Genomic DNA, 24,728 nt, shown 5'->3' on the forward strand with positions numbered 1-24,728 from the left:
CAAGTAGTACATGCAATTTCATTTAGTGGTCTTGTACTGTTTGCTGAGGCTATTCTTGTGGGGAGATGATATGAAAGAAAAAAATGCATTGGAAACTCATATGCTGTTTTATTTGCAACTTCCCCAAATAGACCTGTGTAGTATAGACAAGTTCTCTATCTACAGAGGTTCCTCACTATTAGCAGGACTTTTCCTCTAACATTTTTAGACAGAAATGTCTGGTATACATGGAGGAAAAGCATGTCTCAAGGGCATGGCAGAACAGAGTTCTGCTCCACTCAGATGTCCCTCCCCCAAAAATGTCAGGTGGCTGTGGATGTTGGAGACACAGCCAAAGCTCTCTTGAGTGGGGATGAGTTTCTTTGCTTGTTCCCACTGCAAAGACTGGGAGATATTTCTTCCTGAGACAATGTGTATGAGGATCCTTGTACCTGACACATTGTGTCCTTTCTTTGGTTCCACCAGACCTAAAAAGGGAATGGCCCATGGGCCCCTAGTCCCTGTAGTCAGGCTGTCCCCAAGGAGAGGAGCTGCCTGGGACGTGAGAAGACAGTCCTGCTTGCAGGGATGCCACAACCCCTGTCAGCTCCAGGAGGGTTGCTTGCTGAGCAAGGGCAGGGGGAGGGGCTCATGTCTTTCCCTTCCTTCTCTTGCAGGAAACCAGCTTGGGAGGAGGAAAGAGCACTGCAGCAAACATACATCTGTGCTGTGATGCCAGCTGGTGCCTGTACTGGGGAGGCAGGGAGCAGTGGGAAGGAGTAAGTCTCCAAAGGAGCAATTCCCCACATCCCTGATGAAAGTCAATGCCCAGGCAGTGTGTGCTCAGGCCTTTGAAAGCCTTGCAAAGAGCTGGAAGGGAGATGCTGAAAGGAGGGACAGAGCTCTCCTAGGGGTACCCTGAGATTCCAGGGGAGAAGGGATACCCTCGGTCTGATGGCATTAACCAAGGGCTTCTCCAAGCAGTAGAGAGGGCTGTCAAGACCTTGTTAAAGGACTCTGGTAGTCATAGCCCATACAGCTGTCAATGAAGACCTCTGGCAACAGTGCTGATGTCCAACTCTGACACATGTCCTGGCCCTTCTGGCTCCCAGGAGGCTCTGTGAGCTGAGTCTGAGAAGAGGACTGATGTCCTGGAAGCTGAAGGCAGAACAAATGTGTTAAGATAATCTCAATATGGAACTAATTAGAACTATTAGCCTTGTTTTCTAATAATAGTATTATCTAATATTCCATCCTTCTCTCCTAATATTCCATTCCATTTTGGATTATGACAGCTGGTGCTGATGTTAGTAGAGGTACTGGTTTCATTGTCTAAAACGAGATAGGAAATGCTGAATGGTGGAGCTGCACAGACCAGCAGAATGAAAATGAAATGTGAACAACATGGATGATTTATGTACTAAGATATACAGGTCAGTGAGGTGGATCCAGCCTGTCTAGATGCAGGTGGATATTTCTTCCTGAAACTTGGCTGTAATAGTTCTAGTCACACCTTTATATACACACCCTTGTTCTCTTTCCTCTGCTTTTTTTTTTTTTGTTCTAGTTCGGTTTCTCTGGTTTTCATTATACTGTAGCAAACTGCAGAATAATGTGCTCTTACTGCACTTCAAAGTATTTAAATGGTCTACAATATTGCAAAACCTAGACCTAGATAGATGAAGAGTGCTGGCTATTTTAGAAACGCTGGCTGTATTTTTTGTCAGTTGCCAGGAACTAGGTTGACACATAGAGCAGGCAGCTTACATCAGCCAGAGGGTTCATGGCAACAGCAGCTCCCTAGCTCTCGTTATTAGTTCCTCCTCTAAGTTTTGGAAAATAACAACAGATGGATTACTTGTTTAGAACAAGCAAGGCAGCCAAGAGTAGAGAAGAGCCAACTGTGCTTATATTTCTATCCTTCCCTAATGATCCATTAGTCCAGCTACTGATGTGATTCTGTGTTGTCGAGAAGGAATGACAAAACACAGTCCAACATGAATGGTGAAGTTTTCCTACATTCTGTTCTGGGAAACAGTTGCCAGGATTTCCCACACCAACTTTCCATTAAATAGAGTACAATTAAAAAATTAAAATATTGAGCTTAAAATGAGAATTTTCAGCATATTCTCTGAGAAAAAAGGAAACAAAATGTGGTTCAAAATGTGATGGCAAAATAAGATTGAAATTAATTTCTCAAAAGTATCTAAAAGGATTAGAGGATTCATTCTCATTTCCAAATGCAATTTATCTACTTTAAAATATTTCCAAATACATTTATGTACTTTAAAATATTTCAACTGGAGACTATCTGTGTATTTAGGTATTTGTATAATTATGAAAACCTGGGATATAGCTGGCTGCTAATTTAACTTTAATTTAAAGACAGTGTTATTAGCGCTAATCAGAAATTTTTGGAGATAAAGTTTTTCCATAAAAAATGTTTTTGTTAAACGCAAATGTTTTATGGAAACTTGCCCATGTCAATGATTTCTTGTTTAGATAAAGGCCAAGCAAAATAAAACAATTTACATTCTATTTTGATGTTTACAGAGGAAGATGATTTGATTTTGCTTTGAAAAAGCTCTCTTCTGATTTGAGAAGCTGTGTTTTACTTTACCAAAAAAGCTGAAAGGAGTTTTAAATGAAGTAATAACACTTCAAATAGTTTAAAATAAAATCTTAGGCTTTTGAAAGCAAAATTTCATTTGGAATATTACTTCTTAAGGGTGCTTAAATTTTCTGTTTACCAACTGTAGAAAACTTTTTGGATCCATTTTGCTTTCTGTAAAACCAAAAAGTCTAGTTCTCCTCTCAATAAATGTGAGATTATTCTCTTTTGAAAATTTTACTCAAACTTGTGATTTTTCTTGTGCCATACTGTAAGTGATTAATACTTTAGTTTTCCTGGCTTCATATTCTGAATGCGTCTCCTTTTTTTGTGTGCCTAGAGTTATATATAGAACCTACTCATAATTTTTAGAAGTACATGATTTTACCATTTCTGTTTTCCCGTGAGTGCTTTGCTTTACTGTAACAGAACATAGCTGTGGTTAAAGAGAGAAATTAAAACAAGATACTGTCTGAAGTTTGAGAAAGTTTCTTGTTTTTTCCACTCATTCTCACTTCTCAGTTCTCCACACTTGTGATCCTGATAGTTCTCTGGAAGGCAAATGAGCATGAGCTCAAATTCTCAGCTAACAAAGAGAATTAACTAAAATGAATAGGAAAAAAAAAATCCTAATTGAGTTAAAAAAAAAATACTCACAAGAACAAATAAAACAGTAAAAATCTTACTTCAAACAGGGAAATATCTATGGGGGTATGAAATCAAACTAAGTTGTGATAAGCACATTAGATTTTAATGTTGATGAAAATACTCTTGTTTATGGACACTAGCAAATAAAATTCCTTTAGAATCTAGCATGTTTATTTTCCCTGGTAACTGATTTTTGCATGTCTTTTTTTAGCTGTAGTTGATATTGAAATTTGTTAAAGTTCATTCATAATGGATTAAAATATGGCTTTCATTACTTGAATGCAAGATATTTTCATTGAAATCAATGAAAGTCTGAGACCAACACATACATAAATGATGACTGCAAAAAGACCAATATCATTGCATGCTATAGGTTGTACTGAAGGTGTTTTAATCCCATCTTTAATGCCATAGCTTAGTACAAGTCTAATGAGGAGATAATGCATTCAGCTTTGGAAACAGCCAAGGGAAGGATTGCTGCTGCTTCTGTTTCCTATGGTTGGCATTAAGATGTATATGATTGCTGCAAAAAGGAGTCATTGGTATATGCTACTGTAATGGTGAATACTCGGGTGTTTCAGCTGTAGTGAAAACTGGGTAAATAGCAAAGAAAATGGAAGTAGACTGTCAGATGAGTAGAAACAGCCGTACTGAAGTGAGTAGTTTGATAAAATGATGCAGACAAAAAGCATGAAAACAATAGTTCTTGTAAAAACAGGTGTGGATTTGCTTAGGAGAGATGCTGGAGCAAATACAAATGGCCAGCTCAGGCCCATCCTTAAGTGAAGCAAATAAATCCTCCTGTGACAGTCATGTCCCAAAAGGTTTGTTCAGATTCAGTGCAACATAGGCTGGATCCTGCATAACCGTATCAAGTATCTCCTGTTTCTCTACTCCTCAGTGCTCTCAAATAGAAGTGTGAAGGCAGGTGAAGCAATGAACACAAGCTAGATCTTTGCACTTGTTGTGTGACCGCACCTGCTTTAGTGACCTCATTGACCTGAAGTTTTGAGGGAGCAAGTTGAAGAAACAGGCTTCAGGGAGGCTTTGAAATCCATGGCCTGAGAGATAGTATGACTGATTTTAAAAACCCTCTCTGACCTGTGTCACCTCATGCAGAGCCTCCCCACACTGTTCTTCCCAGCACTTTGGATTGCAAGAATGGGGTGCATAAAATCCCTGGGATCCCCACTGGTTCTGCCTCACACAAAGGGATCTGAGCCTACTGTGGAAACAGCAAAGCTGCATTTGCAAAGCAATGTGCCTGAATTAAGCTTCACTTGCCTACGTTTCTTCATTTCCATGATGATGTGCTGCTTACAAAGGATGACATCCCTCCTCACCTGTGAGGTGCATTGGATGCTTTCATAGATTTGCAAGTAGAATTAGATGGTGGGAGCATTTCCTTCACTACTTCAGGTAAACAGCCATTTCAACTATACTACTCTGACTTGCATAGCTTAATGGGGGCACAGCATGTTACCTTTTCAAACACAGTTGCGGGAGGTACCTCAGTGAGGGCAGGAATAGTTTAATCCAGCTTGTCTGGGTCTTGTCTGGCCATGCTATGAAATCAGAAATAAAAGGAAAACTGGGGGCTTGGGCTACATCAGGTGATGTAGCAAAGGTGGTTTGGCTGTTCTTACAGAAAGAAGTCCTTCATTATTCAGCTTATTTGATCTTCATATTTATTGTTCTGGGAAATTTAAAACACACTAGATTAGACATAGATGATGTTAAGTACTCTTTTAATCAAGTAAGAGTTTTGTAAATGATGTTATGTAAAATGAGAGGTCATGTTTTAACCTTTCTCTTAGAATAAAATAAGACATTATCATTCGATGTGCAGCTCTATGTATATTACCCATTCTGTATAATGATTGCCAAGGGTGACTGTTTCAAAGCCTCTTAGGAGACATTAATTTTTATGATTGAGTAGCTCCTGCCTGAGATAGCTCTTTGAAACTGCCAGGTGCCTTTTAAATGCTGTAGGCTTTGTGATGGGTGAAATCAATGACGCTTTGGTGATGAATGAGGGGTTTTTTTTCCTTTAATAAAATAGGTGCAGATACTGAATTTTGGAGTTGATATCAGAATTATTTAACTTCTGTGCAGTTCTTTCTAGTGTTCACTTGTCGCTTCATTATAGGTCTATAATATTTCTGGGTCGTCTGACTGTTCATGACTATTGAAGAAGACTCATAACAAAAGTACCTCTGCAGCCATTGTTATAAATGTTTTAATTTCACAGATGTTAGCTTTTTAAAGTAACTATGAATGTCTGTTGGTAACTTAAAAAATTCTCAGACAGAAACAATACCGGATAATAAACTTATTCTAGATTGCTGTTTATAAAATAACTCATCAAATAATATAAAGTGGCAATTGTCTTTCAGATGTTTAATATAGTTACCTAAATCAGCATCAAATCTCTTTTTCTGAAGTTTATCAAAATATTTTCAGACAGTCATTTCAGCAAGTTCTGTTTAATTTTCAATGCTTATGTGCTAGAAAAAAAGAAAATATGCTTTCAGAATTTCCTTACTCGTTCTGAAATTGTATTTATTTCCACATAAACATGTTACAGGTTATTCTGTGAATGGAAAAGAAAGATATTTCTCCAACAATACCTAATTAACTTTTTTTCGAATGTATAAAACTAACTCCTTTGTTTTATGCTAGTTCCACTAACATAAGGGGGTGATTTTCAGCATAATGACAGACCTACCACTTCTAAACTAGATGTTTCTTGAAAGTGTAAATGTTTTGTAAAGCGTTTATCTATTTGAACTTTTCCATTCACACAATTTTCAGGTATTTTGGATACCATACACTCATACCATGAGGTAAAGCAAAAATTCCTTCTGTAGAATTCCTTTCAGTTTTTAATGAAGCTTCTTGAATTACCTGGCAACTACTTAAATATTAGTGAGGATCTGGAGGAATTGGCTAGTGCACTAATTAGGTGGAAATTGGAGGCCTTATCAATTAATACTTCTAAAAACAGTGTTGGGGGCCTTACTAAATGAAAAAAGTCTCAGCATCTCAAAAACGTAACCTTTCAATGAGAGAGTTACTGCCTGCACAGACTGAAAAAAAGAACTCTAGGGAAATGTGGTTTTGTACACAATTCAATAAATGTGTTATTTATGTACTGTACAAAATGCAATTTGTTCTTTGGAGGCTGAATGAAGTATGCTTCCAAATCTTCCAAGTTTCAAGATGTTACAAGAAGACACAATGTAACATACTTTCTTTGAAATATTTCCTTCCTTTAAAATTTCAATAAGATTTTATGACATACTTTGTAGCTAGGGTCCTCTATACCTGATCATCTGTTGATTGTAGTTGCTCTTCTGATACAAAGCTTGCATATATTATAGCTAGAGAGGGTCAAACATAGGAATGATTTATCAAAATTCTCCTAACATTGAGAGGGTTTTTTCTACTCCACTTTTTCAGTCTAATAAACAAGCCAGTGATCACAATCGCAGGTTGAAATATAGCAATGACCCAAAGAATCACTCTGGAAAAAAAAAGAAAAGAGAGAAAGCCCATCTTGATGCCAAGCCTTGTTCTTAACTGAATCCAGAGGGTTGCTGGATGAAGCTCTGGGTCTCAATGTCATTCTCTTTTCCTCTGTGAATACAGACTTGTTCAGTCTTGTGCAGTCTGTGTGAAATGGATGCGACCTTCTTCATATTCCTTCTCCTGTCCCCATGTTTCCCCTCCTCTGTGCAGCACTCCCTGTGTCAGATGTACCTGGTTTGCAACTGACTGCTCCCACCTCCGCCTAGGGAGCCCTCCAGAAGGATCCTACTCCAGCAGAAGCCTGCTGTCACAGTCCCATGGTAGTCACAGGAATAATATCGGGATAAATATTTACAACGTACCTTAAAATTAGGTTACCAGACTGTATAAGTGCTTGTGAACATACATGAGATAATTTTCCCTTGAGTGTAAAATTTTGGGACATAGATTTCTCTTTCCTGTGCACTTACAGAAAGCATATAGGGAGACTATTTCAGCTACTGCCTGGCTTTAGAAACTGCTGTAATGCAAACAGTAATAACAATAACATCTGTCTACAATGAAAGGCTTGATGAAAATCTTTGTTCATAGCGTATGTTGTAGGAATAGTTACAATTTTATTCCTATATGGAATTGCTCACTAGGTGTCCTCATAGGACCAGAACTCTGTGAATGATTTTTACAGTCAGCTTTGGAAATGGTTATATTTCCCCAGTCTTGAATGATTAAGAGCTATGAAGAGGAATTGATGATGTGTATCTGTCTCTGACTGAACTGAGAGATTAAGATGGACAGATGGAGATGGCTGACTTTATATCCATTTCTACACTTCAAGTTTAAAACTATACAGTTTTTGTGGGCTTTGTACAGAACTCATATAGGATACTGAGCTAATATAAATGATAAGTTAATATATAAGTAAAAAAATTAATAATTTTATGACAGGAGGGGAAGAAGTGTGGAGCAATGAACAGTACACAAGCAGTGACTTAATCAAGAATTTGAAACTCTTACTGTTGCATGATCATATTTTAGATAATTGCATAGAATACAAGAATGATGGTAGCCTCAAATTAAACTTGTTAGTTCTCCAGGCAGAATTTTTATGTTTCTCAGAGCTGGGCAGATTTACTTGATATTGGATGTATAATTGTTTCTGTATATCTATGTCTTCTGATTATTGATTGTTTGCCATCAGTATAACTAAAACAACTCCCACTATAAGGCAGCCTGTCCTTTACTTGGTTTAATATAATTAGTTGTCCTTTTTGGGAGGCTAGTAACTGGCTTTTCTAACCTAGAGGTTTTTTTTTTTCAATTGTAACATGAAAGCTGACCATGACATTAATTAATTTAATCTCCTCTATAACATAGAGCATAGATGTTAAAAAAAAAACAACACAAAACAAAACAGCAGACATGGGCAGTTATAACTGCACATCTAAAACTGCTGCTTTTGGAAAACACAGAATATAGCTCAGGCAGATTTTTGTCTCTAGCATGTTGCAGACAGCTAAAGGCTAATCCGATCCTTTGTACAGATTCTTGGTACAGGTCCTTTCCGCCCCCCTCCTCCCCGTACAGCACCTAGGAAAAGGGTTGCTATGGAGCTGCTAGACTGGCTCAGTACTATACAAATTAACACTACCTTCCACGCCTCCCTATTTTATTTGTGTTTCTAAAACAAGGACCTGAACTGCACTTTGTATGACCACTTTCTACTGGGAATCATCTATCCATAATAGAGTGCCGAGTAATACAGTAGAATTGCCTTTACTCATGTCTTAATTATTTAAACTGATCATGTCTTCAGTAAAATATAACACACAAACATCTTTTAATGGAAGAGAAGTTGGGCATAGTGGAATGATAAATTAAACAGGCCTTCAATAGATGTAACTAGACCAAAGACAGTTTTGGATGGGAAAAGATAGAAATTGACAGAATACATAAATAAATGGATATTTTGAAACTCAGCAAACAAATCCAGCTAAGACTAGTGAAAAACAGATACTTTACTGGGAGATAAGCTATCTAATAAACTTAGCATGTGAACTACTTTGAGTAAAAAATTGCTTTTTAGATATACTATTTTGTTTTTTCTATTAAGAACTAATTCTCAAATATACCTAATGTAAAAACACCTGGCAAGTTAAAATAATTGTGTAAAATCTTGTACAGAAGTGGCAGAGCCATATACTTCTTGTAAAATGTACTCAGTGAAAAATACCAGGATGCAAAGTGAAATAACAATACTTGGGAGGCAGACTGATAATTTAATGGTGAATATGAGTAAAATCGAAAATCAGTGGCATGGTGTAAATACTAAAACACCCTATCTTAGACTGATACAGGCAGTACCACCTACGTTGCTTGGCGATGAAAAGGCTTTTAGATATAATTGAAGCCTGTGGAGCAAAACCAGGAAAAGATCAAGAGCTAAGTAGAGATGATTTATAGTAAATTATTTTTTAAAAAAGGGAATTGTACATAAACTGACTACAAAGGTCTCTAGGAAATATGGACTATACTCATAGAAAGTATTTTAGGTTAAGAAGCCTAATATACCCAGAATCTTAATGCAGTCAGGTGGAGGAGGTGCAGTAAAATTAAAACTCGCGAGCTTAGTACTTACTGGGCAAATTTATCTTCATTCACCAGAGGAAATGTCTAATCTTGCCTAGGATTTGTGACTATCTCTCTGTGTGATGACAACCAAGCTGGTGCACATAAACATAGATTCACTGTCTAAATTAATGGAGGAGATCACGATCAGTAAAAATAACCACAAAAACTCCAAGAGCAACCCCCAAAAGAGAAGAGGGCAAAACTATTAATGACTAGTATTATATCAGTAATGACTACTTGCAGACGAGATGCTCTTAAGAAGCAATGAGTGGAACTCATGTCTTCTGAACTATCTAAAACTTTACAGTGTGTGCTTTGAGACTGAACTACATAGAAGAGTTCTGCACTGGCAAGACAATGGACTTATCGGATACAATGTTGTTGGGTGTTTTCTAACAGTCATCCATAAATTTAAGCAGATTTAGTGCCATGCAGCAAGTGTTTAGTACATAAATGACAAAAGAAAGCAGGATTTTTAACAAAGTGCATTGAGTCTCAAATTCTCTGACAAGACTGTGCTTATATCCCAGTCAATGTCTTCCAAAATTCAGAAAGGAATGCTGAGGTTTTGTCTATAAAGAATGGATATTGGCACATGCTTCAGTTACTGAACTCCTAAGCAAGGTTAGGAAGAGGAGAAACAGTTATCTATGAAGAAGTGTTAAGTCAGTGTGTGGCATCTCTAAATTATTCTGGGAATGGGGGAAGGCAGAATCCTGGTCTAGAGAAAGGTCAAGATGTTTTCTGCATGCCCTGCTAGAGCCTCAGTTCTCAAAACAGAAATGGAAGTAAATGGAAGCAGTAAGTGCATGGCAGCACTCTGCAATATGACTGACTGAGAAATAAACGTAGGATCTGAAGTGATCTGAAAAAGAAATTTAGAGTTCACAGTGGAGAAAAGGCTCAGAAAGGAGACTTCCAAGTAGATGCAGACTGAATAAGTAGTGTCTGGAAGGCCAAGCACAAACTGACAAATTTTAAAAGAGAGAATAATAAAAGATTTCACAGCATGTGTATATTGTCATGTCAGTAAATATAGGTGAAAGAAAGAAGCTGAGTAGCTGCTGGAGCACCTCGCAGTTGAGTATGTGTTAGCAATGTACGGCAGAAGAGGCAGAAGTAAAGACAAATTAAGTCTGTCTTATGTTCTGTATAACTCTAAGACTCTAAGAAAGCAAGTACTGGGGTCTTTTATCGGTGCACATCTGTGCTGAAATATTCAAGTCAGATTTCATCAGGTTTTTAAAATCCATTAATACCTTTATGACAGTAGAAGCAGAATTCAAGCTCCCATTCAAAACCTGATGCATTTATAAGAGGTAACTTGTTTTCTCTTCTATATTGTGACCAAATTTTGTTGCCGGCAGTCATATTATTTTTTTATCTGCTACAGCGACTACTTGACCCAGTAGCTGCCTTTTCAAAACAGAAGATAATGAAGTAATTTCTTTTCTGTAGATAGCCATATTTGTGGGTAATTGCTTGAAGATCATAGAAACTTTTCGATGGGATTTCTTTTCACAGTATTTTGATTTTTAAAGTACACTTTCATTAGTGTCTTCTGAACAAGCTGGTTAGGTCAGCTCTGCTTAATTGCTATTCTGCTTGAAAAACCAAGGGAGAGGCTGGACATGCAATGATAGCTTAGTTTCCCATGTGTGTTCATGATTGCTGACACTGCAAGAGTCTAGTTTAGACCACCATATTTTGAGAGTGTCTCCAGAATTTCTCTAAGTCATAGATGGCAGCATACCTATTACAGTGTTGTTTTATGAATGACAGTTACCAGAACAGAATATCTGTGTTAAAAATCCTGGTAGACACAGAGAGGAAGAACCAAGTACCCGAGTCCCTGACTATGAAAACAAAGTGTATTTTTTCTAAAACTTGCTCCTAGAAACCTTTTCTGTTATCTAGTCAGCATTTGAAATCTGTCTGATAGTTACCTGAATGACAATTTTTGTTATCTGTACTTTCCTTACTGATGCAGTGTGCCTGAGTTAGGGCATGGGGGATACTGTGCAGTTTTGGATGAAACCCCAGAAAATTTACATGGAGTGCAAAAACCAGTTTATTTTTTATAACACATGATTTAGCATTTTTAATCCCTTCAAGTCTCCCAAAATGAACTTTGTGGACAAAAAATTCTGCAGATAGAAGACTGCTAGAGACCTCAGTGAGCTGAAGCAGCTGTAATGAGCCCATCTGTGATAGGACAATTTAGAAACAGCAGTTCAGGATGGACATTCCATATTTTATGTGGACTGGTAGCTTATTCCAGCCTTTCTTTCCTCTGCAGACTCTTTATCTCAGCTTTGGGCCATACCTGGACTATCCCTTTATCTGCTCCTATTTACCTTACATTGCATTCGGTAGAACACTGACTTAGTCAGTTTGTTTTCTTCATACAGAGCTCCAGTGCTGCCTCCACTCCCACTTCTCAGCTGCTTAGACCAAGGCTGTTCCTGCCTGTAATTCTATTGGTACACTGTCCAGCATTGTGTAAGCAGACAAATAGTTAGCATGAAGAAACAGGTGCAATGAATGTAATTGTAGCAAATATCACTGAAATAGGAGAAACTGCTGCATATGAGTCTGTCAACAGTATAGAAGTCTTCTTATGTACACTTTTTGTTTCCAAAAGAGTAATCAGACATTAAAGATATAAATGCAATTCAGTTGCAGCAATACATTATTTTGCATCTTCTCTCCAGTTGCTCCTGAACAGTGCTTTTTAGTCTGTGACCTTCACTATAGCCAGCAAGGTTTTTTAAACTCCAGGTATCTATAGTAGGTTGGAAAGACAAATGAAAACCTGAAAATAGCTCTTTAGGGAAGAATTGGCATGAGGAATAAGTCTGAGGTTTATCTGCAAAATTGTCACTGTGCTTGTGCTTCACTTTTATGCTGTTGTAAAGGTCCACCATTATACTAGATGTGAAGCTTGTACAATCTTTTCTGGTTATAAGCTGGACAAAGCTAAGGGATCTCCTGAACAACATAAGTGAGGCCAAAAAGTGCATCAAAGACAATAGTGATGTGAGAAAACGAGACTGTTTATGTGTTATCTTAATGTTGTTGTCTTCCGTTGGACGCGTGCTGTCATGCTAGAATTGGCGTGCTGGGAGGGCAGCAGCACACAGCCTCAGTCCTACAGGCCACATTTGGTTTTTAAGGTTTCTTTCCAAAAAGGTGGAAGTTGTTTATCTAATGAATACCATATCTGTTAGTGTAATTTTTCGACTTTGTAATACACTTAACAAAAGATATGGTATTGCAAATAATTTAAATTACTACTCTAATGGCCACATTAATGTTGAGTCAAACGGAATGATCTTCCCCCAGGGCCTCAGCATGAAACTTGCCATAACACTAATGTTTTGGTACTTTATTTCAGTTTAGGGTTTTCATCTTGTTGTCATCATTGTTATCATTATCATCATTAATCCATCAGTTTTTTAGCCAACATGATAGATTTAGCATCTACTACATGATGTTCAGTGTGAAAGCTGAGACGTTATGATTAAAAAGTGCAAAATGTCTGGAACAAGGTACTAGGGTAGTGTAAAGGTCACTGAGGGCGCTCCTCAGTTCATAAATAAAGGTTCACTTGATTTGGATTTTCTAAAGGGTTTTAGAGAATCACTTTGGGGGTTTTTTTTGTTGTGTTGTTTTTTTCTTTATTTTAGGGATTTTTTTTCAAAATATCAGCAATGTTGTTTTGTTTGTTGGTCTCCAAGAGGCTATTTTTAGAGGAAGGATGGCTAGAGCTAAGGGAAGAAAAATTATTTTGTCATAACAACCACAATAAAAGAAGAAAAGCAAAAATGTATTTGACTTGGTCTAAAATGAATTTTTTTCCCTTTAAGAAACAAATTTAACTTCAGAACAACTCAAGCAAATCCTTTCACTACTGATTCCTTTATTTGGGGAATAGCATTAACCCTTCAAGACATTTATCTTTAGAAAATAACATCAGTTCTGAAATAAACTTCCAAACCATTTTGTTTTTAAATAGCTGAAGTCCTTTCATCTCCCATTCTACCTGCTCAGTCCCGAATAGAAATCTTTTCTTTCTTTTTTAATATGCTGTTTGCACAAAGAAAGTAAGACCAAAACAGCAAGTGGAAAAAAAAATATTGCTAAGCTCTTTCTGCATTGGAATGGGGAATAAATTAAGCAATAAGCTAGCAGTCAAAAGTAGTTCTGGTAGGCCTTTCACATTAGGTTAGCTTGCTCAGCTTTCTATCAGGTTACTCTGACACTGGAATGTATAGTGTACAACTGCTACTGGAAAGCTGTAGATGTAGTATCCCCACACCGTTCAAAATGTAGCCTGCTGAGAACATAGCATGCTCTAGACATGGATGCACTCGGAAATTGACTATGCTGCTAAATGTCATGAGAAGCAGATACTACTAAACCTGTCATCAACCTGCTTGCATAATACTTTTCCTTTCCAAAACACACATGTAGCTACTCTGCCCAAGCTGCATACAGTTTTGGGCTAATCACTTGTTGAAGAGTTCAGTGCGTTTTGAGTGAGACCATCTTGGTTGCAATAAAAGCATTTTTTTCATTGCATTGCATACTTCAGGTGGAACATTGGACAAAGGCACTACTACCAATGAACTGAGGTTTCTTCTGAGGGATATAGCTGTTGGGTTAAAGAACATTTTAGAGCAAAGACTGAACCCTCTGTAAAGACTAAAGAGGAATAATTTACAGAGACAAAAATTGGACAGCCTACTGGTGTATATCATATCTACTCTTGCAAAAATGTGACTGAAACCTTTTATGGTTGCAGAGAGTCTCAAGGTGTACCATCTCTCTCCTGAAAACGCACAGGACACTAATGCTCTCTCATGACATTAGAAGAAAGACTGCAATGCCAAATACACAGCTCTTCGGGGTTTCCAAATAGCAAGTGACACTAATGTTTGGTTGTTATCTGACAGGGTCAGATTTTGAAATGCTGAATAATTTTGCAGACAATTTTGGAGAAAATTCTATGAGCTGTGTAAGCAAATTGAAAGAAAGAGTAACTTTTTAATGTCTTCTGCTATGTTTCTGTTCAGATGCTTAAATTATATGGTTTTTGGTGCAGTACTGACATAAAATGTAATGCTGAAATCTGAAATGGACATTTAACAAATTACCAATGTTGTTACTGTGCTTGGGTACAGTGAACTGGTTTTCCTCCTTGCTCCTACTATTAATTTATTACTGGTTTAGAATACTTTTATTTCCTCTTAGTCCAATAATTTGATGAAATGTTACCCCTTATTCCTCAGCCTGGCTGCATACTAACCTGTCTGTGAAAACCATCCTGTGACACACCTCTGGACTGGCCCTTTATGCTTCGCTGTAGGATGCATATTTTGCCACACTCCACTGGACCTGTTTGAATGTGTCCCGGTTTCCTAGTGAGACTAAGGAGCTACGTTTTTTTTGCAGGCTGAGACATGGCCAAGTGTTGTGATGTTAACAAATATTTTCCTATTGATTATGTGGGAATTATGGGATTATGTTTTTCATTTTTATTTTCTAAAAGTACTAGTCTTTTTTTGTTTGCCTTCTTATGGATAAATTATTCATGGTTCACTGTACAATATAATTGTCCTCATGTGATCTGCAATGCTTTCTGTAGCTCTGTGGTATCACTATACACATAGTCTCTGAGGTAACAGTTCTCTGTGCCACCATCCAAGCTTTGAACTGAAGTTCAGTCAGTAACTTGATGCTTTAACCTAGAGTATACATAGGCCAGTTGTGTAGTATATGGAGAAACTGTAATCACAGCAGTTCACATAACTTTGTTTTACAGGGATTTTTTTTTTCTTTTTGCATAGTAGAATGTTTTATTTTATGCAAGAGACATAATTAAAAATTCCCATCCACTTATGATAACATTAATGATTTCAAGTGATTTTTTTTGTATTTTCAAGAAATGCAGTTTCACTAAAAATCAAATACAATATCCTCTGACAGTGTAGGTTACCTGGAGAGAACCAAAGGATCTAATTTGATTGATGTAGTATGCTATTATTTCCCAATATAAATAATATTGCAACAATCTCATGGGATGATCCTCTTTCTTGTTTCAGGAAAGATGCGATTTCTCTATTCCAGTGTAATTCCTGTCATTGGACTAGGAAAAACCTTCAGCAGAAACATCTGTTTACAGCTGCAGTGCACTTTGGGGTAACATTCATGATCTTACATTTTTCCAGATCAATGAATGTTTACTGGTTTACAATGAATGGTAACTGGTTTACTGGTTTACAATGAATAGTTTACTGGTTGAGAACCCAATAAAGTTTTGTTGATTTGTTTATTATGAAAGAGGTGTTTTCATGTATAGTATCAGAGAGGTTTTTTTGCTTCCAGGAAGACTTTGCTGTTAGACATTTCCTTTCTATGTTACAGTCAATAGAAAAAGGTATAATTTAATTTCTTTTGGTTTGATCTTTGCTGCTGACTTTGAAAACGAATCACTCAGTTAATTCATTAATAAGTATCCACATTTGGAATGGGCATGAACAACTGCTAAAGAAAGGCAGAATTTAACTGCTGTGCAACTGAGCATGCAGGGAAAGTACCGAACATTTTATGAAATCAAGGGCAACTTTTTTTTGACTTAAAGATGGAGATGACACATTCTTTGATGGATTTAAGTTTCCTGTTACTAAGGTTTCCTGACTGGCTTAGTTTGTTTGTTTGGAGGTCAAACACTGGGAATATAGCCTTAAAAAACCACAAACATGCCAGAAGCAAGTGAGGACAAGAAGGAACAAGTCTATTGTTTGGGAAGACTGGACATGAGGCAAGGACAAGACCTAATTTCTGACATTTACTGTTTTTCTCTGACTTGTAAATCATCTATGTAAGTTTTATTTCTAAAGAAAAGACAAGTAATTTTTAATGGGTAGCTGTTGATTGATCCTCCAAGTTGTTCCAGACAGGCCTCAAAGACATTAAAGTCTGTGGCTGGCAAAATGATAAACAATGATTGCTTAAAATTCTATTTAGAAATTAGCTTTGTGCTGTACTTTGTCTAGCTCTACTTATTGACTGTCTGAGCAATGAACTTTACATCTTCTGTAGCCCAATGAATCACAGCATGTTATTAAAAATCAGTGTTGGCTCTTACCATCTCTCATCTCCTAATTGTTCTGTCTTATGTGGAAGGTATGATGCTTCTGAGAGGCTTAAATAGTTTCGATGTTGCTGCTACACTATATCCACCCTTGTTTCTTGATGTACTTTTCTATAGAGAATAAGGAAATACAAAGCATAGCAGGAAGAGAGGAACATGATGCTGAAGGCTCCGTTCCAGCTATTTCAGAGTAGCCTTTTCTTTCAGTAGGAAGATGAAAAGGAGGGAAATTGCTCAGTAGGCAAGTGAAGTGTACCAAAAAAATGCCAGGTATACAGATGAGCCAAATTCAAGAAAAGCATTTTAAACAGATATATGTACATATATGTGGAAATATATATATACACACATATGGAAAATAGATAAAATAAATGTATAAAGAAAACAAATCTCTATATGCAAGAATATATTTGTATTTATAAAGTGTTTGCAGTAAGGGATAATGACAAAGATCCTGAAGCATTTTTGCAAGGCGTGAGAAGAGATATCTCTAGAGAAACCAATTGCTGAAGTGGGAATTTTGAGGTACCTAAGTGGCAACTCTTGTTTCTTTTTGTGTGCTTTTTTTACTTCCATTTAAAATACAGAAAATTAAACTGACACATCAGTCAGTTGAAACAAACAAACAAAAAAAGACTTCTATGTGAGAATGGAATTTATAACTCTCATCTAGGACTATTTTACATACATTCAACCTTACAAGATCAGCTTAAGTAAGAGCTGTGTTTTAAACTCTCATATGTATTTGAATTTATTAACTGTTTTGCTTTGAACTGCTTTGAAGTAAGACAGTCTCACAGAGAGACATGATGTATCCCCATGTTTTATACAAGGTGATCTTGTTCCAATGATATTGTCTGTGTCCATTCTTCAGTTAGTTAATGTCATGTAGCATGCAGATGGGTTGAGAAAATAATTTCATATTATAATTGACTTAAATATGAATATTCCACTGGTGAAAAATTCCAAAAATTAGCCTTTCACTTCATTGTAATGGTGATGGCTCACTAATGGTGATGAAGTGTTACTCCAAGATCAGACTTTCCATCCTTTGGGATCTACAAATAGTGATGCACAGCATCCAAAATGCATTGGGAATCCTTTTTGTTGACTTGTGTTGATTGTCACTGCATTCAGAAAGAATTATTTGAGACAATGACTTAAACTTTGTTCTGTAAATTGATGCCTTTTGATGCAATTAAATGTTTGAGCTTTCATTCTCTGAATAAAGTTTCAAGTGGAAAGCTTCTTTAGAAAGTGAAATATATCACCAGCATATTTCTGCCACCAGAAAACTCTAGTCAGTTTGCTCACTAACACATTGCTGTATTTTCTCTAGTAAAACACAGAATGTGCAATATTCTGCACATTACAGTGATTATTATACTAATGCTGACTACCTTATTATCCTATAATCTTCCTTAAATAATTTGGTTTTACACTTGGCTAGTTTACCTAAGCAAATTAAATAAATGTGCTAATGAAGATGGGTAATAAACTGCTGTCCTCACATGAAACAAAAATTAACTGAGGTTCTGAGGTAAATTTCAGTTATAGCACTCCTTTGTAAGGATGTCCTCTGAGTTTGTTGAATTTGAGAAAGACTCAGAAAGACAGGTTAGAAGACATGGAAATGTAGGTGACAATGCACCAGATTGCTTTCTGAAATTCTACGGAGACCATGCTTGCATAGATCTGTCTTTTAAATACATGGGAATTGTACAGATTGGGAAAAAAGCAAACAAAAAGAAGTAAAAAGAAATAAAGAAAAAGAGTAAAAGGATATGATTTCTTGAAAATGTTTTGAAAGCCAAGTTCTTGCAGAAGATTTTCTCAGCTATCCCTTTTTGCATAGGAGGTAAAAAGGCAAAATTGTTACAAAAGATGTGATGATATGTCTGACAGGATGCTAGATACCTTTTTTTTCTCATTTTTATTTCTAATGACCAGTTTGCTTTTAAATGAGGTTCAGAGCCCTTGGATAGACAAGTGTTTGCACTTTCAACAGAGTCCATCAGAGGAAATGTAGCATGTCATACTGCTGTCTTTCTGAAACAATGATCTAATCAAAAGTACAATAATCCATCAGCTCTGCATAAGCAATGATCATGACCCAATTCAGAGTATTACTAGTGAGAGGAATTTTTTTTATGTCCCCATATTTGATTTATGGGATGAAGGTGAAATGGTAAGAAGACGATGAATAGGATTTCAGACTATGGGACAGGAACGGAAGTGAGGTAACAGTGTCTCCTCTGTCCATCAGGTGTTAATATCCCCTTCACTGAAACACCACCTCAGACTTTTCTTTTGTTTTTAATTTTAGTGGGGTTGTTTAATGATTGTGGGGGTTTTGTTGTTGGTTGGTTGGCTGTTTTGTTGTGCTGGTTTTGTGTTGTGTTTTTTCTGTTGTAGAGGAGTGGAAACAAAAGAGACTAAGGCAATAGAAGTCTGTTGAGATTGCAGCCTTAAGAACGGTATTTTCCCAACAGTTTCAGTGACTGTATGCTATGCAGCAGTGGAGTCTTGCGGGACAGCTTCCTTTGTGATTGACAAAGGAGGTTTACATTTCTGTTGTGGACATACTTTGTCTAAAGCTGTGACTGAAGTGAATAAAACAGTCCTAAGATAAGGAGTTTCTGGACTGAAGCATGAAGGTTAGAGCTTCTGGTATCTGAACAGTCTAAATGATGAGGTCGCTTTGAAAACGAAGAATGTGACTGGGAAAATCTGAGCACTGCAATGGAAGTAAAAGAGCCATGTTACAGCAGAGGTTACAGCCTCAAGGCAGGGTACCACCTCTTGTGCATTGATGGGCAGCGAGGAAATATGTTTGATTTCTCTGTTTCCATGACCTAAGTTGATTTTAAACTGGCACATTCCTCAGATGTAGCTGGACTTATAGGACTAGGTTATACTCAAGGTCAAGAAGTAAAGGAAATTAATCCTTAGGTACAGAAATGCAGCAGCTTATGTTTCCTCTGTGATATGTTTGTTATCCTTGCAACAAAATGAGGTCTTCAATGTGAACTCTGATTTAGGCAGTCTTTAGGTTTCAAAGACTCCAAAGTCCTGAAGTGATAGTTTTAGTGTATCTGCTGTTTTTCTAAAGGGTGGCTTCTTTGAATTCATGGATGCACATTTTAAAATACAATCTATAGTAGATACATACCTGAATTTCTGTTATTATGCAGCAATACTTTTGTCAGTAAGTTATTAGGAAATAACAGCAGTTGCTATGAACACTTTGAGGAGTGCTTTTTCTATGAAACTGCCTTCTGTTTCATGTTATTTGGCTTGATTTTCCATCTTTTTAAGAAACAAAACTGTACAATGATTTTCATAACACAACTGCAATTATTACTTCTCTCGTTGAAACATGACATTTAGAAATCTTATTTTAAGATATGAGAGTAAGAAAACATGCTTTATTGAAAGGAATAGTTAAGAGTAAGTATATCATGATAATGTTAAAATTTATAGCAGTTGAGAGGTCTTGGAACACGCCAGCTGAAACGTACAGTTCCCTGCAGAGAAGGATTTATAAAATACTACAGGAGGCAGGGAAAGATGCATTACAATATGGCCTTTCCCACAGAGAGGGATTTTACGAAAATCCGATCTAAAATTGTCTCACCCTTATAGGCATCTGAAATGAAGCACAGCTCACTTACCTCCAGTAGGTGTCTCTAGTCTTTGCTTTTCCCTGGAGAAACCACAGAGAAAACCTGAAAGAATCCTATGTGCTTCATATATGACTGCCTACTTTGGAATCCACTAAATTAAACTGAGTGGAAATTTTCAAGTGGAAATCTTATTCTCTGCTCAGTTTTTCAGTTGATATTTTCCTGAAATACTTTGTAGATAATATATTCTTCTGTGCCTCTAACCAATTATTTAGGTTTATGTGAGAATTGAATTAGCTTTTCCTGGAGCAGCTGAGGAAGCAAGGCTCCTTCTCACTGGAAGAGCAGAACTGCAAAACTATTGAAGTGGCAAGATATTATTAGACTTTTAGGCCAACTTCATTGACATGTAAATTATTTTAAAAGATCATTTGAGGGAAAACACTTTGTAGGTAGAAAGCTGTAATGATCTTTTCCAGGTGCATATAGGAGATTGCTCCTATGACTGCCAAAAATATTACTGCTACCTCAAGACCTTCTCAGTATTCCTGGTACTATCCACATGTTATGACAATCTGCCCTTTTGCTGTCTTAAACTCATACTAGAGGTGACCTAGCCTGCAGTAGAAAGCTCACTGCAAAGGAGCCTTGAGTATTTCAGACATGACAAGGCACTGTCCTTAGGAGCAGCAATGTGAACAGTGATCATCTCATCATCTGCAACATGCATTTGACATACTGGTCTTGAATATGCTGTTTTCAGTTGTCTGAATGTACGTTCAGTGCTTCATGGTGTGACACTGCAAAACTGCTTTGAAGACAGGAATTAAACTGGGTGAAGATGATTACTTCTTTTTTTGGGACAGAAAGGGAGATATGTGGCTGTGAGGAACATTAGGAAGGCACATTGTACTCATTTTCACAAGTGTATAAAGGGCAAAACAAAAAAGGTTTTGCATAACTGTCTGGTGTCAATCACTTTAGAAGTTAGAGATAAAGTTAGAAGGGACAAAAGAGGACACTAGGAAAGTCAAAATAGGTCAAAGAAGGATTTCTTCTTGAAACATCAGTGCTGGAACACATGTATGCCCCAAAAGACTATTACAATTTTCTTTTGCCATTTTGCATAGTGTGCTTGCAAGCATAAATAAATATCTATGAATTTATACATATCTGCATGTGTACAGAGATATCACTGTTGCTGGAGAGCAAGAAATATACAGCTTATGCTACTTGAAGCAGGGGAGTAGCCCATGAGTCTATTATGTGAAAGATGTTGGGATAGGTTGGTTCATTTACAAAAAAAACTTATGAATGAGTTTCTTTCAGAGTTGATGGATTTTCTGGTTAGAACTGCTCTTGGGGAAAATAAATCAAAATAAGAAAAAGGTAGAAAACAAAAAAATAAGGAAAGAGGAAACTCTCCTGTGTCTATCTGGAAATAGCAGGAAGAGGGTCACAGACAAATCACCTCCTCTGGGGGCTCTGTCCAGTGCAGCAAGCTGTGATGATGATGATTCTGTCAAGTTTTGATGTCTTTCCCCTAATGCTATATATATTTTTCATTGAGACCCATACAGACTCCCTCTGGGTTGTTCTTAATTAGAATACTATTAGCTCTGATTGGAGTATGGTGATTAGATGCCACCATTGGACGCTCATTGGTTGTTGTGCTTCTATACACATACATTATTTGATAATATTTGTTAAAGATGTAAATAGCTCTTAACTGATTCCTTGTGCATTGTGCTTTGGATTTTTTTTCTGATATAGATAAAAACATATGAAATCTAAAAACAGGAATGAAAGGGAGGAGCAAGGAGAAAGGGGATTCATAGAATCATAGAATAGTAGGGTTGGAAGGGGCCTTTAGAGATCATCTAGTCCAACCTCCATGCAGAAGCAGGTTCACCTAGATCAGGTCACACAGGAATGTGTTCAGGTGAGTTTTGAAAACCTCCAGAGAAGAAGCCTCCACATCGTCCCTAGGCAACCCGTGCAGGGGCTCCCTCATCTGAATGGTGAAATAGCTTTTCCTTATGTTTAAATGAAAAGTTTTGTGCTCCAGTTTCTTTCCATTACCCCTGTCCTGTAGCTAGCTACAATAGAAAAAAGGGATGCTCCAACCTCCTGACACCCACCCTTTAGATATTTGTAAATATTAATGAGATCCCTCCTCAGTCTCTAATTCTCTAGACTAAACAGCCCCAGTTCCCGCAGCCTTTCCTCATAAGGAAGATGTTCCAGTCCCCTGATCATCTTGGTGGCCCTGCATTGGACTCTCTCCAGAAGTTCCCTGTCCCTCTTGAGCTGAGGAGCCCAGAACTGGACATAGGACTCCAGATGAGGCCTCACCAGGGCAGAGTAGAGGGGGAGCAAAACCTCCCTCGATCTGCTGGCCACACTCTTCTTGATGCATCCCAGGGTGCCATTGGCCTTCTTGCCTATGAGGGCACATTGCTGGCTCATGTTTAGCTTATTATCAATCAGGACTCCCAGGTCTCTCTCTGCAGAGCTGCTCTCCAGCAGTTCGACCCCCAGCCTGTACTGGTGCATGGGGTTGTTCCTTCCCAGATGCAGGACTCTGCACTTGTCCTTGTTGAACCTCATGAGGTTCCTCTCTGCCCAACTCTCAAGCTGGTCAAGATCCCGTTGAATGGCAGCACAGCCTTCTGGGGAATCATCCAGTCCTCCCAGCTTGGTGTCATCAGGGAATTTGCTGAGGGGACACTGTGTCCTCTCATCCAGATCATTGATTCTCATGCCAGTAGTGACCACGGTCCTTGAGCATGAGAATGTTCTGTAACACCACCATCACGGTTTGCAAGTGCAAGGCTGTGAGAGCAACCATAAGAGCACAATAGGATGGGAAGCATAAGGAAAAAAATATTAATGCAGAGGGCCTGGAAATGCTGCCTCACAGGCTTAGGTAAAAGGTTACAGAGCTGTAAACAGTAAACTCTTAGCATTGCTAAGTCTAAGGCACTAAAGTGCCTAAGGCATATTAGAACAAGACATATTTGTCTTGTATTATGTCTACATCCTTGAAAGAAAACAGATGCCCTTGAGATGCAGGTACAGGGAGTCTGAGGACAATTGTCTAGGCTCAATTAATCAGAGCATTGAAGTGCAGGAGTTTTTTTATCCATATACTGAGCTGGTTTTCCAGTGCTCTGTGAGGATGCCCTATGTTCATGGGAGGAAAGAGAGCTACCAGTGACAGCTAATATGCATGTGGGTTTCTATCATAAATCTGTTGGGTTTTTTTTCTATCATTTCAGGCTTCTGCAAGCAGAAGTGCCTGGAAAGGCCACCCCTTTATTGGCTGTGTAGCAACAGATTTGGATACTGTAAAAATGACATGTGAAGTTAGAATTTGAGTAGATGAACCTTCATTATGCCTCCTTTACAAGTAAATTAGTCATAAGAAGCAATGATGGTACAAGGATAAATTTTTATCTGGAGATTGCAGGGACATCCCAGAGATGCAATGCAGTACTACCAACAGGATAAGAGCACTAACTGCATTCCTTGGATATCTAATATTCTTGTTGCTATGTGAGTGCTTAGGTACTTGGGTAGCGTGTAATTGCCTTAGCTTCAATACCAGCTTATTCTAGTGTTCATGTAAGACTGAAATATAAATACAGAATAAAGTGAAGGACACAAACCTTCCAGGACCGGAGTTTGATAAAAAATTGTTAGCATACTATCCACCAGCATTTCCATTTTTAGACCATATGACTCTGACTCAGCGAAGTGTGGGTTAGGCCAGTGCCTGTGACAAATTTAGCTATGCAGAAAAGTCTGGGGAATTCACAGTGACTCACCCCCAGATTTAGCAATTACAGGTGTCATTTTGCTTTGGGTAAATTCTCTCATACAGCTGACATGAAAGTATTAAGGTGACACTTTGTAGCCTGTTGTCATGGTTTAGGCCCATCAGGGAACAAAAGACCACGATTAGCCTCAAGTACCAAAGACCTGAGGATTGCCAAAGGGCAGGGAGAGCTTAATTGCCGCTTAAGGTTCAGGACAAAACAGACCAGGCTACTCGGCTTGGGGAAGAAAACAGAAAGTGATTTAATGCAACACCAACTAAAGCATAAAACCCCAAAACATAACCAAAATAAAACACAGAGAGGTACAACAATGAAGAGCCCGACCAGCCCTTTAAGACCACCTTCTCCCCACTCCCTCTCTTCCCAGGCTCAGAGTCCTGATCCCCGTGTTTTTACCTCCTCCTGCCCTGAATGGCCCAGGGGGGCAGGGAGTGGGGGTTTCAGTCAGTCTATTCCTGATGGCTTCTGCCATTTGTCTCTCCTCAGGTCAAGTAGACCCCTCACCAGTCCTCCCTGCAAGTCCGTGGGGTACCTCACACACACAACAGCCCTGCATGGGCTGCTCCAGCGTGCATTTATCCCAAAGGCTGCAGCTCCTTTCTGCCTCTCGTGTGGGGCTGCTCTGGGGCCCACAGGCTCTCCAGCACGGCCTGCGCCATGGCCACCTCCTCACACAGTCCCTTGCTGGTCCGAGTGCACTCACA

Source organism: Colius striatus, chromosome 6 (assembly GCF_028858725.1).
Source record: "Colius striatus isolate bColStr4 chromosome 6, bColStr4.1.hap1, whole genome shotgun sequence".
NCBI lineage: Eukaryota > Metazoa > Chordata > Aves > Coliiformes > Coliidae > Colius > Colius striatus.